At 43.8% G+C, this 13,857-nt stretch overlaps 1 protein-coding gene across 45 annotated transcripts in view; it reads right to left on the reverse strand.

Annotated features, from left to right (window-relative positions):
- Nucleotides 1-13,857, reverse strand: part of Sorbs1 (sorbin and SH3 domain containing 1) — a 223,819-nt gene that overhangs the window by 158,879 nt on the left and 51,083 nt on the right. For 43 of the 45 annotated variants that reach the window (XM_076920874.1, XM_076920776.1, XM_076920646.1 and 40 more), the window contains exon 2: nt 3,277-3,361. The exons of the other annotated variants lie outside the window; for them this stretch is intronic. The gene's annotated coding sequence lies outside the window, so the exon portion shown is untranslated. The remainder of the gene's footprint in view (nt 1-3,276; nt 3,362-13,857) is intronic. 45 annotated transcript variants of the gene reach the window in all.

A 13,857-nucleotide genomic window follows, 5' to 3' on the forward strand; every position in this document is an offset into this window, starting at 1 on the left:
TCTCTTTGCTCGTATCCCACACTGACCTGCAGACTCTATCTTCCAAACATAACTGAACCTTACCACTTACCATCAGTCTGTGGTCCAGCCCACACCTCTACCCATTGCCTGGCAACTGAGAAGGCCTCTCATTAGTTACCCCAAGTGCCCTATTGCCCTCGTTTCCGTTATACACTCAGGATCCAAAAGAATGATTTTACGGTGAAGGACCACATCAACTACTCTTCTCAAGCTTCTCCAGTACAATCCAATCACTCAGAGTAAAACCCAAACTCTTCACCATGGCCTATACAATGCACTTCCTGCCAACACTACCATCTCATTTCACATCCCTCCCTCCCTAAACCGCCTCCAAATCCAGCCAAACTGGCAGACTTCCTGTTCCTCCACCATGCCAATGCAGCCTGCATCAAAGGCTTTGCCTTTCCCTTGCTGTTCCCTGTGAGCATCCCTCCCAGATTCCTTTCCTCCATTCAGGTCTCTATTAGGAAATCAGTCTCTCTCTCCACGCCCCCCTTTCCCTTACTCACTCTCTTTCTCTGGCTTTCTCACTTTTATTTCTTTCATAGCATTTATTATTCCCAGAAATTATATTTTCCACTTGGCTTATCTGTTTGCTCCATTCATAACCACATTCATAGTTAAGATCCATCAGGTTCAAGGAGTCTAAGAAGCGGAGATACGGAGAGATGGCTCAGTGGTTAAGAGCACTGGCTGCTCTTTCAGAGGTCCTGAGTTCAATTCCCAGCAACTGCATGGTGGCTCACAACCATCTGTAATGGAAGCTGATTCTCTCTTCTAGTGTTCATGAAGACTCATATACATTAAGAAGTGGAGATACAGCGGCAAGAGACAGGGAGAGAAAAGCAGAGATCTCAGCCCCCTTGGAGTTCATGTTCTTATCTTCGGTCACTGCTCAAGCCTAAGCTCCAGGGAGAAGTAGACACAGCCCACCCTTGTGAACAGCAAATCCCCAGTGTCCAGAACAATGACTTTACATAGAGTATTCATAAACACATGCTTGCTGGATAGATTAAATGTCCACCTGCTTTCCTCAAGATTCCACTACAATTCCACCTGATGAGATTCAAGATGGGATCCAGAATGCCCAACATGTTCCCCGAGAACAGCCTAAAATACCAGCCTCTGTAGTTGGGTCCCTAGCCCTAGGCCTGATTGTCCCAACTAAATGTCCTCTATTCCAACCATAGCACCCATCCAGCTCCTCCTGTGGCTGTGTCATTAGAAGTTAGCTGTCTGGCTGGGTCAAAGGGTACCCCAGCCACATGATGGAAGCTGACCAAGCAGTAACATTAAACAGGTCTTTTTTCTTTACACAATGGCCAAAACCAAATGTATGGATCACACAGCTTCCCTGGCTCCTGTGGTCCTTGTCCTCAGGGGTTCACAGGACACCGCCAACATGCCCTAGCTATCACCTGTGTAACCATTCCCATTTGAGCACTGTGCACAAGGTTGCTATGGGTGTGTTTTTACTTCTCTCAGTTGCTACAGGGGCAGGATATTTGCCTGCTACTACGATAAGTTTCTCCCAAAGAATATTTGTGGCACACAAAATGATTTGATCACAAATAAACATAAAGGTAGTCGTAAAATGCAATCCATTTACCTTAAAAAAAAAAATAAACAAACTAACCACACACAGAATTATACAAAGGAAGAATTAGTTAACTCCAACTGAGTCTCACTGGGTATATAAACCATACTTAAGGGCAGGCCCTCTGCCCAACAATAGATGGCCAATACAAAGTGAATTTAATGGGATTTTTGGAAAGTTTTTGTCTCATAATGCTTTGTCTGAGCTTTTTTGTTTTTTTAAACCTTTATAGGTCCTTTGTTTATATATTATGGTTTCCAACTTTGCATCTTTATAAAATTTCTGTGTGCAAAATGTGTGTGTCTCCGTGTCTGTATGACTTTCTTGTGCTTTTTCTTTGGCTATTTTTTTTTGTTTGTTTGTTCCTATTCTGGTTTGATTTCTTTGTTGTTGTCATATTTTACTGTTTTTTTTTGTTTTTTTTTAATGCTTGGTTGTTTTCTGATGAGAGGAAGGGTATGGATTTCAGTGGGTCTGTGAGGAGTTGAGGAGTTGAGGAGTTGGGGGAAGGGGAACTAAAATCACAATATTTTGTATGAAGAAAATATTTTCAACTAAAAAGGAAAGAACAATTTTTATTTACACACACAGAGAGAAAATAAAACAGATAGAGTGGTAGTAACAAACTTAAAAAGAAAATGCAAATATCTTACAGAGCCCTAGAGGTCTCAGAAAACACATTTAAACCCCACATCACCAGCCTGTACATACGGGAGGATAATTTTAATGTGCTACTTAACTCAGACATAACAGGCTTGTCTCTCGGGATAGCAGGTAAAGAAGCACATAAGCATCACAAAGCAAGACAGGAAGACTCCATCTAGCCCCGGCCTCAGCGACCTGCCTGTAGCAGCTGTCTCTTCAAGCTATTTCTGGGATGCTAGAAAAGGCTATGTAATTAAGGTGACGTGTATGAGAAAAGAGTGAGCTGCACAGTATCTCAGGAGCCCACAGTGTTACACTGTATCTGCCTAACACCTCTCTCTCTCTCTCTCTCTCTCTCTCTCTCTCTCTCTCTCTCTCTCTCTGAAATATTTTCACAAGGATTATCTCCTTTAGTCTTCTAAGCAAGCAACCCCAAAATGTAAACAATTCAAAATGTAAAAAAAATTCTGTTTGGAATCCCAGAAATCACAAAATTATTCTAGACCCCACAATAAACTTGGCAGACCTTAGATATGACTAAACTTAGCTGCGGCGGTTTGAATGAGTGTCACCCATAGGCTTGGATGTTTGAATACTTGGTCCCCAGCTGGTGATACTGTGTGGACAGGTTTAAGAACTGTGACTTTGCTCCAGGAAATATGTCAATGTGGGTAGTCTTTGAAGTTTCAAAGCCGCATGCCATTCCCAGTTCACTCTCTCTGTTTCTAGTTGGTAGTGGGAGTTCTCAGCTGTTCCTGCTACCATGCCTGCCACCTGCTGCCATAATTCCCTGCTGTGACTACTCTTATTCTTCTGGAATTATAAGCCCTGCCTCCCTTCTAGAAACTGCCTTGCTCACAGTGTTTTATCAGAGAATGAAAAAGTAGCTAACACAGCAGCCTATGGACTCTCTTCCATGGAAAAAAAGATAAATATCTTATCTACAAATTACAGTGCGCAGTCAGTATTTCCCTTCCCTGCAATAGGAGAAAAAACCAAAAACACGTATTCACCAGTGTTTTAAGGTGGTGGGAAGATGCATTGGTCCTGGAGTTCTGGGCAGAGAGGATCTCAGAGCCTTCCAATGGATGCCAACTCCTGAAACAACACATAAAACTTTCTAAGTAAGCCACAAACATGCTGGTCTTTCTTACCTCAGCAGGCTCATCTCAACCCAACTGCTTGGCAACCCCTCAGGCCCAAACCCCTCACGCTTCTCTTCCGGCCTAAATCTCTGGCTCAGCCTCATTTCCCACAACAGGCCAATAGTCTTCAGTTCAGTAAACAGTTCCCGCTGCAGTGACAGAATCTCGGGCACAAGGATGTTCCAGACATCATCTGCAACTGGGTTACGAACGGAAAGCAAAGAGTTGTTTATTTTGCAGAGACACAACCCTGCGCCTGCTTCCTATATCCTGGTACCCGGAGGCTGAAGTTAAAACTCAGGAATGCCACAGAAAAGCTCAGGCCTGAAAAAATTCTCACCACACAAGCCTGAGAAACTAAGTTCAATCTCCAGAACCCACAGTGCAATAGAAAACTCACTCTCAAATGCCGTCCTCTGACCTCCACGTGTATGTACACACACACATACACACACACACACACACACACACACACACACACACACACGTAATAAATTAAGATGATGATGATCATGATTATGCTGCTGCTGATGATGATGATGATAAACTTCACACTTCTGGCTTCTCTTTAAAAGCCAAACAGATCACAAGATCTGTATATAAAGATAATCTCTGTTTACTGTGAAGCATCACCTGTCAGTAAACATCTGATGGACAATAAACTAAGGCAGGATTAGAAGGTGGGACATCCAGCAGAGAGAGAGAGGAACCCTGAGAAATATGCAGGCAGGACGATTCCCCAACCAAACTCAGAAAGTCTGACCAGACACGTACGAAACTGGGGAGTGGTAACTACCCATGTGGCAGGCATAGAATAATAAAAATGAATTAATATAAATTACAAACTAGTTGGGAAACAGACCTAGCTTATGGTATAGGCATTTATTCATAAATAATAAGCCTCTAAGTCATTATTTGGGGAAAAAGCCCACAGTTACATCTGTAAACACAGCCAACATTCATGTCAGACCACGATGATCTGGTAGTAAACATCACTCACCCTTCATAAGTTCAAACCCCAGGATTCTGTGTTTTCTCTACACAGAAAACTGTGACTTTCATTCCTCATAGCCCTCATTTGCCTCTACTTTTGTAGAGAACCTGGGTCAATTCCCAGCACCCACATGACGACTTAAACCATCTGTAACTCCAGCTCCAGGGGAACGGAGACCCTCATCTGGCCTCCACAGATATTTCATGAATGTGGCACACATATACAATGCAGGCAAACTCATAAATAAAAATAAATTTTTAAAGAGAAACCTAAGGACTGGAGATGTAATTGCCTAGCATGTGGAGGGCTTTAGGCTTTATCTCTAGCACATTCACAGAAAGACAAAAAGGAGACAACTATGCATGCTTCCGTATGAAGATGCCAGCATTGTAATGCATTAGCAGGAATCAGCTTTAAGGTGGTAAGAGTTATTTATATCATTCTCTCAAAGAATTTATTGATTTGTTCACTGAGCTCTATTCCATACCAGACCGCACGAGGTAACAGAGATACAAAGTCAGCACAGCCCTTGAGTTGTCCTGAGAAAAAGGCTGGGTCTAGACACTCTGAATGAGCATGCTCAGAAGATGCGGGAGGACTGAACAGGAGCACCTGGTGCAGCAGAGGCAGAGACTTCTTCCTAGCATAAATAGAAGACTGGGGAAATTCCAAAGCCTGGGTGGGAGAGGGGCCAAAAAGAGAAGGTACACATCCCAGACCATGGGACAATGCAGGCAAAAGCAAGGACATTTGCAAAGCCATCTATGTTAGCTTTGTCCAGGTCTCTTATTATCTTGTTGCTCTTAAACAACAATTCACACACACACAAAAAAAAACCAACCAGAATAAACAAACAAAAACTCAACTCCTGCCTTGCATAATGTAACTCAACCTTTGCAGGAACTTGGTACAGAGCACGGCATGTACACAGGCTAAGGCCAGTATGAGAGAACAAGACACTGTCCCCCTGAACAGTGGACAGAATTTCACTGGAACCTCAGCTGTTTGACAGGTTTTTATTTTTGTTTTTATATTCTGGCTGAAAATGAAAATCACCTCCAGAACTAAGGAAACTATAATAAAAATAATTTTTATTTTTGGTTTGGCAGCCCAAAACCTCCCACTTTATGGGACACCCAGGTGGGGATGGATATGTTTTACCCAAGAGCGCAGAAGCTCCAGAATAATCTCTTCAAGGTCATTAATTAAGCATCTTCCAGGAAAGCGCCAAGAATACTGCTTATAGATTTATTCATTCTCAGTATGTCCATCTCATTTCTACTCCATGATGGCAGCCATTGCTTACTTAACTCCATCAAGCAGAAGACAGAGTGCAGGAAGGAGGAACGGAAACCGGGTATGTGAGGCAGGCCTCCCTCTCTTCAGCAGCACATACCCAATCTGCATGTTCCCAGTTGAAACTAGGGTGCTTAGTTCCAACAGCAGACCTGCATCCCTACACACCTGTGCAGGTCCCCCTCCAGCACGACAAAGGATCTGCACCTCTCCAGACATCAAGCGGCCTTCGAGGAACCGATTTAGGACATAAACACTGCCCAGGTCCCTCCTGCCCATCAGAGGGCAAGCACTGCAGATGAGTGTAATGTGTGGAGGTCTGCCAAGCCAGCTGAGTACTTCTCTTTGCAGATTTCCACTTTGTGGTCATGTAATGGCTTGAGCCATCCGAAGCCAAAAATGGCAAAGTAAATGTATGTGCCACAAAGATGATGAATTGGAGCAGGCTGCTTTGCTGAATGGACCAGCCTGGAGAGACCTCTTCCTCACATCACCAGGTGCTGGCAGGTGACCTTCAGAGAGCCAACACCACAGAAATCCACAGCTAGCCAAGGTCAACCTTCTTGAACAATAGGCCAAGCACTGACCCTCACTATCCTCCAACAAACAAAAAGAGACACTCCCAGGATCCCAAGAAATCCACAGCTAGCCAAGGTCAACCTTCATGAACAATAGGCCAAGCAACAAGCCTCACTATCCTCCAGCAAACAGAGACTCTCCCAGGATCCCACCCCAACCTAAGTAACCTCTGCTTGAGTCAGAAATCAAGTTTAGAAGGGTATACGGTGGGTAAGGGGTGGCGGCAAGTTTGGGGAAAGCACAGGGACTTCTGCCCCTTCTGGGAGCCCTCAATTTTCAAATGGTTCTTTCTACAGTTCTAACATAACCTGGCCTAAAACAAGACACCTCTCTGGCCCAGTGCTTCAAAAGACATGGCAGTTTTGTTTCAGGCCCTGCTAAAGACCTTGAGCCCTCACCTTCCCCAGCTGTGGCCTCTTCTCTACTCCATCCCAAGACCATGGAGTAGCATTGGCTGTTGTAAATCTATCTCCGCTACCCTCACTCCCACCAAATGTCAGCCAGGACCTCCAACCCATTCCAGCTCAAGGGGAGCCTCATGCCCAGTGTCGTCAGAAGCCTACGGGCATCTCCTCCACAGCACAGATCACTTCTATCTTCATGTTGAATGTTGCCCCAGCCCATGGATGGACAAGGATCTGCCCCGTTCTGCTTTGCCTTTTTATTGGTGTTGCTTGTTGTCTTCAAGTTCCAAGTTTGACGGCAAGCCGTGTATCCCAATACAGTACCTCAAAACTCTGGTTTCTGTCAAAATACACCCCAAATGTCAGGCCGGCCAGCCAGACTGGGATGTTCTATTTCTGCTCTTAATACAAGGCCTGACTCGCTTCCCAAGTTCACCGCAGACTTCTTTCTCTCTCCCACCAGCAACAATTCCAGAGCCCAAGAGAGAAAAGGCCAACCAGTCAGGTTGGGAAGGAAACAAATCCCAGTACTGGATCCTTCCGGTTTGCTTTCTTATCAATGCATTGGTTATCCTACTTAAGATCACTTTACAACTTGCAAAATTAACCCCTTTTGAACCTTGAAAGGGATTTCTGGGATCACAGGGGCTATCACTGACACCAACACCCTGAGGGCTTGAACTCCATGAGGCTTCACAGGCTCCACACCAGTGTGGCTCTCTCCACTCGGTCCAAGTGCCAGCCCAACCTCGTCTTCCCACACCCACTGGCAGAGGAACTGGGTTTGAAGGCTTTTTTAAGCTCTTCCACCTACTCCACAAATTCAGTAGGAGGAAAAATGAATGTTTCCAAGGCCTCTGAATGATACAATACTCAAAGTACAACAGAATTAGCTGTAAATAGCAAAAAAATAATAATCTTAACTTCCCTTTAAAAAAATTATAAAAGCACACCTACTTTAAATGATTCAGAGTAACTTTATGCTTTTTCTTCTACTTGAATATGCATGTCTCCTTCCCCTAAGCCGATGGTTTCTTCCCTGCTCCCCACCCCAAGACTGTATGTTTCAAACAAAACTTCCACAGATACCTATTCTATCTGATTTGGCACCCTTGAGGACGTCTCAGTGAAGCCAAGCACACCATAAATGGCCAGAGACTACCTGCTCTATACACCTTAATGCTATTTGCATTTAGCAGTAATAGAATTTGCTATATCTACTGCATAAAGAATAAAATAAATAGCTAAACCTCTTTTCCCATCTCTTGCCAAGGATGGGACATCCTCAGCATTAAGAGCTCAGAGGAAACATTACCTCTTGACCAAGGCCAGTTCCGACTCCCAAACCTTAATCTTGGCAGCAAAGGCTCCTTTCCAAATAGAACCTACCAGGATCCACTACTAACATATTTATCTCCTTCAAAACAGCAGGGACCTTATCTGACATGTTCACTTCTATAACCCCAGGACCACAGCAGTTCCTGGCTCATAACATGTGCTCAATATGAGCCAGACATGTAGCCAGGTGAGTGGAACACAGCTGAGGGCTCTCTGAACATGTTGCATGGCATGGCTTCATTACAGTTTCTGGGATGAGTCTTCTGGTGCCTTTAGCTGTGACTCTTCAATTCTGTCACTACCTAGATAGTGCTCCCATGTACATCCTCCACAGTATACCCTAACTGCACAGACTGGGGTTCCCATGGAGACTCAGTTATCAAATTGGGCTTCTCCTACTGTGCCTCCATTCCACCATACACCAGTTGAGAACTTCAGATACGGACTGGGGTAACTGGTAAACTCACCCCGTGAATCACATCTTCATATCCCCATTACCCTCTGTCAGCACTGATGAGCTCACAGTATGGTGCTATAGACCCCATTATTGAAGTCTAAGCCTTTTTCTGCCAGCTCATTGCCCATTAGCTTCCTTCAAACCCTCGCGCTTCCTCCACACTGACCTGGGCCTGGTGTCCTTCCCCACTATCACAGTATTTATATCAACACCATCCAAACACCATCTTTCATCTGCCTATTTCCCTTAACAGTCAGCACCCAATCTAACATACGCCTACTGGTTCTGAGCCTAGCACACAGTAGGTATCTAACAAAAATATATTGACCTGAACCACACACCTTGTTTTCTGATGTACAATTTCTATGTCCTCAGTGACCTGAAGAACTTCCACACAACAGGAAGTACCCTACTGCTAAGTATGTTTGTTCAAACCTCCCTAAAAGCAATCATGGCCATGATCATCCTGCGACAGAATGGAGAGAAGCCAACAGCTGTGGAGAAAGGGAGGAGTACAGACAGCCTTTCCTCCGCCATATAATCACGGAAACGTCACTTTCCCTCTCTGGTCTCAAATCTCATCCATGTTAAGATGAAAACATCCAGTCAGAAACAAACAAACAAAAAAACCTTATTATATGATTCCATTTACATAAACTTTCAGAGCAGGCAACCCACAGAGACTGAAAGTAGATTACTGGACGCCAGAGGACGGGGAAGAGGAGAATGGTGATGAGTGCTGATGAACAAGGGGCTTCGTTAGGGTGTGCCGGAAAAGAGTGTCAATGATTGCACAACTTGAAAATATGCTGGAAAATGCTGAACTGCCTACTTGGAAATAGTCAAATAGTGAATTTTATGTGGCATGAATTTTATCTAACCAAAAAAAAAAAAAGAAAAGAAAAGAAAAAAATAAGCAAGCAAACAAACAAAAACAGACTAGAATCGAGGTTGAAAATTTGAGACTCATCAGGCCTTACCAGGCCTAGGGCATGTTCTGTAGATCTTAACAGAGTCTTTAGTTTATTTGCACAAACAACGTAAAATTCAAGTGTGTGTGTGTGTGTGTGTGTGTGTGTGTGTGTCTACACCTTCATACTTGAATCTAACATAGTTGCACCAAGCTAGCTTGCCACGCACAACAGTCTAAGCTACATTTGAACTCTTTATCCTCCTGCTTCTAACTTCCATGTGTTGGGATTACAGGCATGTGCAATACACCTGGCTCCCAAATATTTTAACTGTTGCTGTTATGACACAAATGGTACACATAATAAAAATGCACAGGACAACACACACACACACACACACACACACACAGAGAGAGAGAGAGAGAGAGAATGATGCGAATATATTATAACAATGTCAGCTTCCTGAATTAGACACTGTATTATAGTTATCCAAAATGTTACCACTGAAAGAAGTGGTACTTGCCATTTTCTATCCGTCTGTAATTATTTCTATTTTTTTTTAAGTTATTAAGCCAAAGATCTTGTCATCTTAAAGGGTGGCTTTTCTGTAAAGACAGCAAGATGTGGCAGTGCTAAGCCTCAAGGATCACAGCTATATGGAACTGGGCAGTAGCCATTTTTAGATGGTCAAAGTGTTTACAGGTATCTGTCCAACCCCAAAGCCCCGTATTGATGTCATTTATCATGGGTGCATGCACTGGTTTTCTCTTAAAAGAAATATTTCCCTATCAACAGAAAAAGAAAGACCAAGAGTGTCTTATGTCTGTCCAACCCCACAAAGTAAGGCAACCACAACATTTTTGTGAAAACAAAGACCATTCCACCCAGTTTGATGTTAGCCTTCCTCCCATGCTACCTGCCTGGCCTCTGAGGTATCTGAGATTTCATACCCTTGGGCTGTGCTCTGCATGGCCACCTCGTTTAGACTGTCAGCAAATACATTTTTTAAACAAACCACCAGAGGAAAACATATCTTAAGTACACAGTATCCTGTTCTCCATAAATATGCTGTTTTTCTTGACCTTGCCTTTCCTGGCAGGCGCCTTCTCTGTCATTAATACGTGATCGCACCTAGATAAATCAGAAACTGCAGCTGTGTCTAACAAGGGAGAGAAAGGGCTCTCAGTGTGCACATTCCCTGCCCTTCCTACCACACCAGCACTCCCCCAGACAGTAAGTGAAATTCAAGAATCCATGGAAAGGGGGTAAGGCACAGTCAGAGAAGCTGAATAAAACTGCCCAGTGATTGGCTAAGGCTCCAACATGATGGTGACATTGCAATATCCCCCTCAGATGACAGATGTGCAAACTACCTGGCACTGACCCATGCTGAGGTGTTTGCAAATCAGTCATCTGGCACACTGTTGATCCCCTGCTACCTGGGTAGCCAGGTAAAATACATCTCTTATTAAGAGACTCTGAAGTCATGCTATCGTGTAGCGAAACTACCAGTTCACAAGGCTGAAACACCAACATTACCTGAGGCAGGCCTGGCTAATGTATACACTGAAAGTCAAGGGCTCAACATTAAAAAGAATATGAAGTATCTTGCTGATATTTTAGTAGGTTTTTATCCTTTTTATTTATTCTTCTCTTATATACTACATCTCAACTACAGACTCCCCCACCCCCAGAAAGGAGTAGGCCTTCCAGAAACATCAATCAAATATGGCATAACAAGCTACAATAAAACCCCAACACTCCAGGCACAGCCCCCCAACATCAAGGCTGGATAAGGCAGGGAAGAAGGAAGGATGAATATGATATGTGAGTGGTTTCAGTTATCTTTTCTTACTTTCTTCCCCTCAAACCCAAGCCCAGGGTATGGGATGTTACTAACATTCCCACTTAGGGAGAAAGATATCCCTGGGAGATGGGTACCTTGTTTAGCATCAAGGCAAGCCAGTAGGAAGAAAGATGTCCCAAAGGCAGGCAAGAGTCAAAGACAGCCCCTGCTCCGAAGGCTAGGAATCGCACACGAACAATGAGCTACACAACCATGACATATATCCTGAAGATGTAGGTCAGATCCATACAGGTTAAATCATTTTTTTTTTAGATACTGGGTTAATAAAACATGCTAAAATGAACTTCACCTGTTCCTACTTTGTAAATGTGACTACCAGAAACTCACATATTACTTATCATATTCTACTGCAGAATCAGACTAGAGAGAAACTTCTAGTGTTGAGCTCATGGCCATAATAGAAAAGAGAGCATAAGCCAACAGCCACCAACTATGTGATGCTAAGCAAGGCACCCATCTCCCGAAATGGGTACCATTCTCCCTAAGTGAGTATGATAATAACATCCTGTACCCTGGGGTTGGGTTTGAAGGGGAGGAAAGTATGAGAATATAACTGAAAGCACTCACACATACTGCTTCACACATCCACCCTTCCTTCCTCCCTGCTTTCTTTTGTTTGTTTTAAAAGATTTATTAATTTTTTTTTACGTATGTGAGTACACTGTCACTGTCTTCAGACACATCAGAAGAGGGCATCAGATCCCATTACAGATGGTTGTGAGCCACCGTGTGGTTGATGGAAATTGAACTCAGGACCTCTAGAAGAGCAGTCAGTGTTCTTAACCACTGAGCTATCTCTCCAGCCCAGTTCCCTGCTTCCTTAAAAGGACAAACTTTGATCCCTTAGTTATCACCCAGTTCTGCACAGTGGCAGCAGATGATCCAGTGGTCCCCCAGCAACAACATACACAGATACCATCTGCACCACACACAAGAGACTAGGAGTCACTCACAGCTAAGGAACTGGGTCCAGAACTATTAGGAGTGCCTTGGGTTTCTCTGGCTAACAGTCTGATAGGCCAGCCTGCAAAGGGGACGTGTGGCCTGTAGAGAGGGAAGGAACTGATCACAAGCCTTTCTGCAGCGAAAGGCTGTCAGGATCTTTTAAACCTAGGTATAATGGCAATCTGTTCTGGATATTGTTTCAAATGTAAGAAAGGAGCTGGTACTTCCTGTCTTCACACAAGTTGTCAAGGTGATCAAACAATATGGACAGGAAGGTTGAGTGTATTGCAAAGCAGCAGAGAGCTTACCTTGCATGTGCAAAGCCCTGGGTTCAATCCACAGCACTGCAAAAATAAATACATGTATGCATACATACATACATATATATGTATATATATTTATATACACATGTGTACATATGCATACATGCATATATTTTTGTATATTTTATGTATATATTTACGTGTGTGTGTGTGTGTGTGTGTGTGTAAAGCAGACAATGTCATGTCATCTAATGGCTTGGCAAGCAGACTGACAAGATTGTGCTATGTGGCCCTGACCAGCAGCATATCAGGAGACCCAGGGCACATGCTCTTTCTGTCCTCACCTGTGACCCAGTGGCATCAAGCGTTGCCAAAGCTCTCTGAAGGCCACTCTTCTGCAAAAGTGCTGTTCCTGCTGTCCCCAGAGCCAACACAAAGGGCTCCATGCACAGACTTGCAAGTTCCAGCAGCCTGCGGATTCCAGGCCTTTCGTCTCTCAGAGAAGAGTCATCATGGAACATGAATGTTAGACAGGCAGTATGCACAGATCGATTGGACCCCAGGAGGCTGGCTGCCAGAAGAAAGCAGTCTTTATCTAAGCCAAACACCCTCACCTCAAACCAGTACAAAAAAAGCAATTTCTTAAAGAACAAAAATTAAAGTATCCTTCCCCAAGAATATTTCTGTAACTAAAATGTGGTCTAGAAATTCAATCTTTTCCTTAAAGCAAATTTCTTTTCTATTGATAGTAAGCACAAAACCTGAATGAACTGGTATATTTCTCTAACTAAATCTGAATCACCTCAAACTGCTTTTGAAGATAGGGTATAAAGGAAACAAGCAACTGAATCTGAGAATGACATTTCTGTGCTTTGGGTTGTTTGTTTGTTTGTTTGTTTTTGTTTTTGTTTTGAGACAGTCTTGTGCAGCTCGGGCTGGCATCCAACTCCTTATACAGTCAAGGATAACCCTGCATTTCTGATCCTCCTCCCTTCAACTTCCTCAGACTAGGATAAGAGGTGTGCACACCACCAGATCTAGTCAATGACACACTGAGGATGGAACCAGTCCTGTCATGAACACTAGGCAGACAGTCTATCCTCGGCCTGTCACTGTGACCTGGCAGTGACAGATGCTGACTCCAACAGGGCATCACTGGGACCTCATGCAAAGCATTTCCCAAACCCACTCAACCGTCAGCTACATCATCCTGACTGGACATGCCGGAAAAACCCAGATACAACCAGGCTTCCAAGTACCAGAGTCTAAATTCTTGATGCACAGGAAGGTATCTTTAAAGTCTTCCATGCATCTCTCGCTACTTTTTGCTGGCCTGTGCTCCTTCAAGGACTCCTCTGTTCTTCATCCCACCTACACCCCAGTCTGCTATTCAAA

The sequence above is a fragment of the Arvicanthis niloticus genome, chromosome 1 (genome assembly GCF_011762505.2).
Source record: "Arvicanthis niloticus isolate mArvNil1 chromosome 1, mArvNil1.pat.X, whole genome shotgun sequence".
In the NCBI taxonomy this organism is placed as follows: Eukaryota; Metazoa; Chordata; class Mammalia; order Rodentia; family Muridae; genus Arvicanthis; species Arvicanthis niloticus.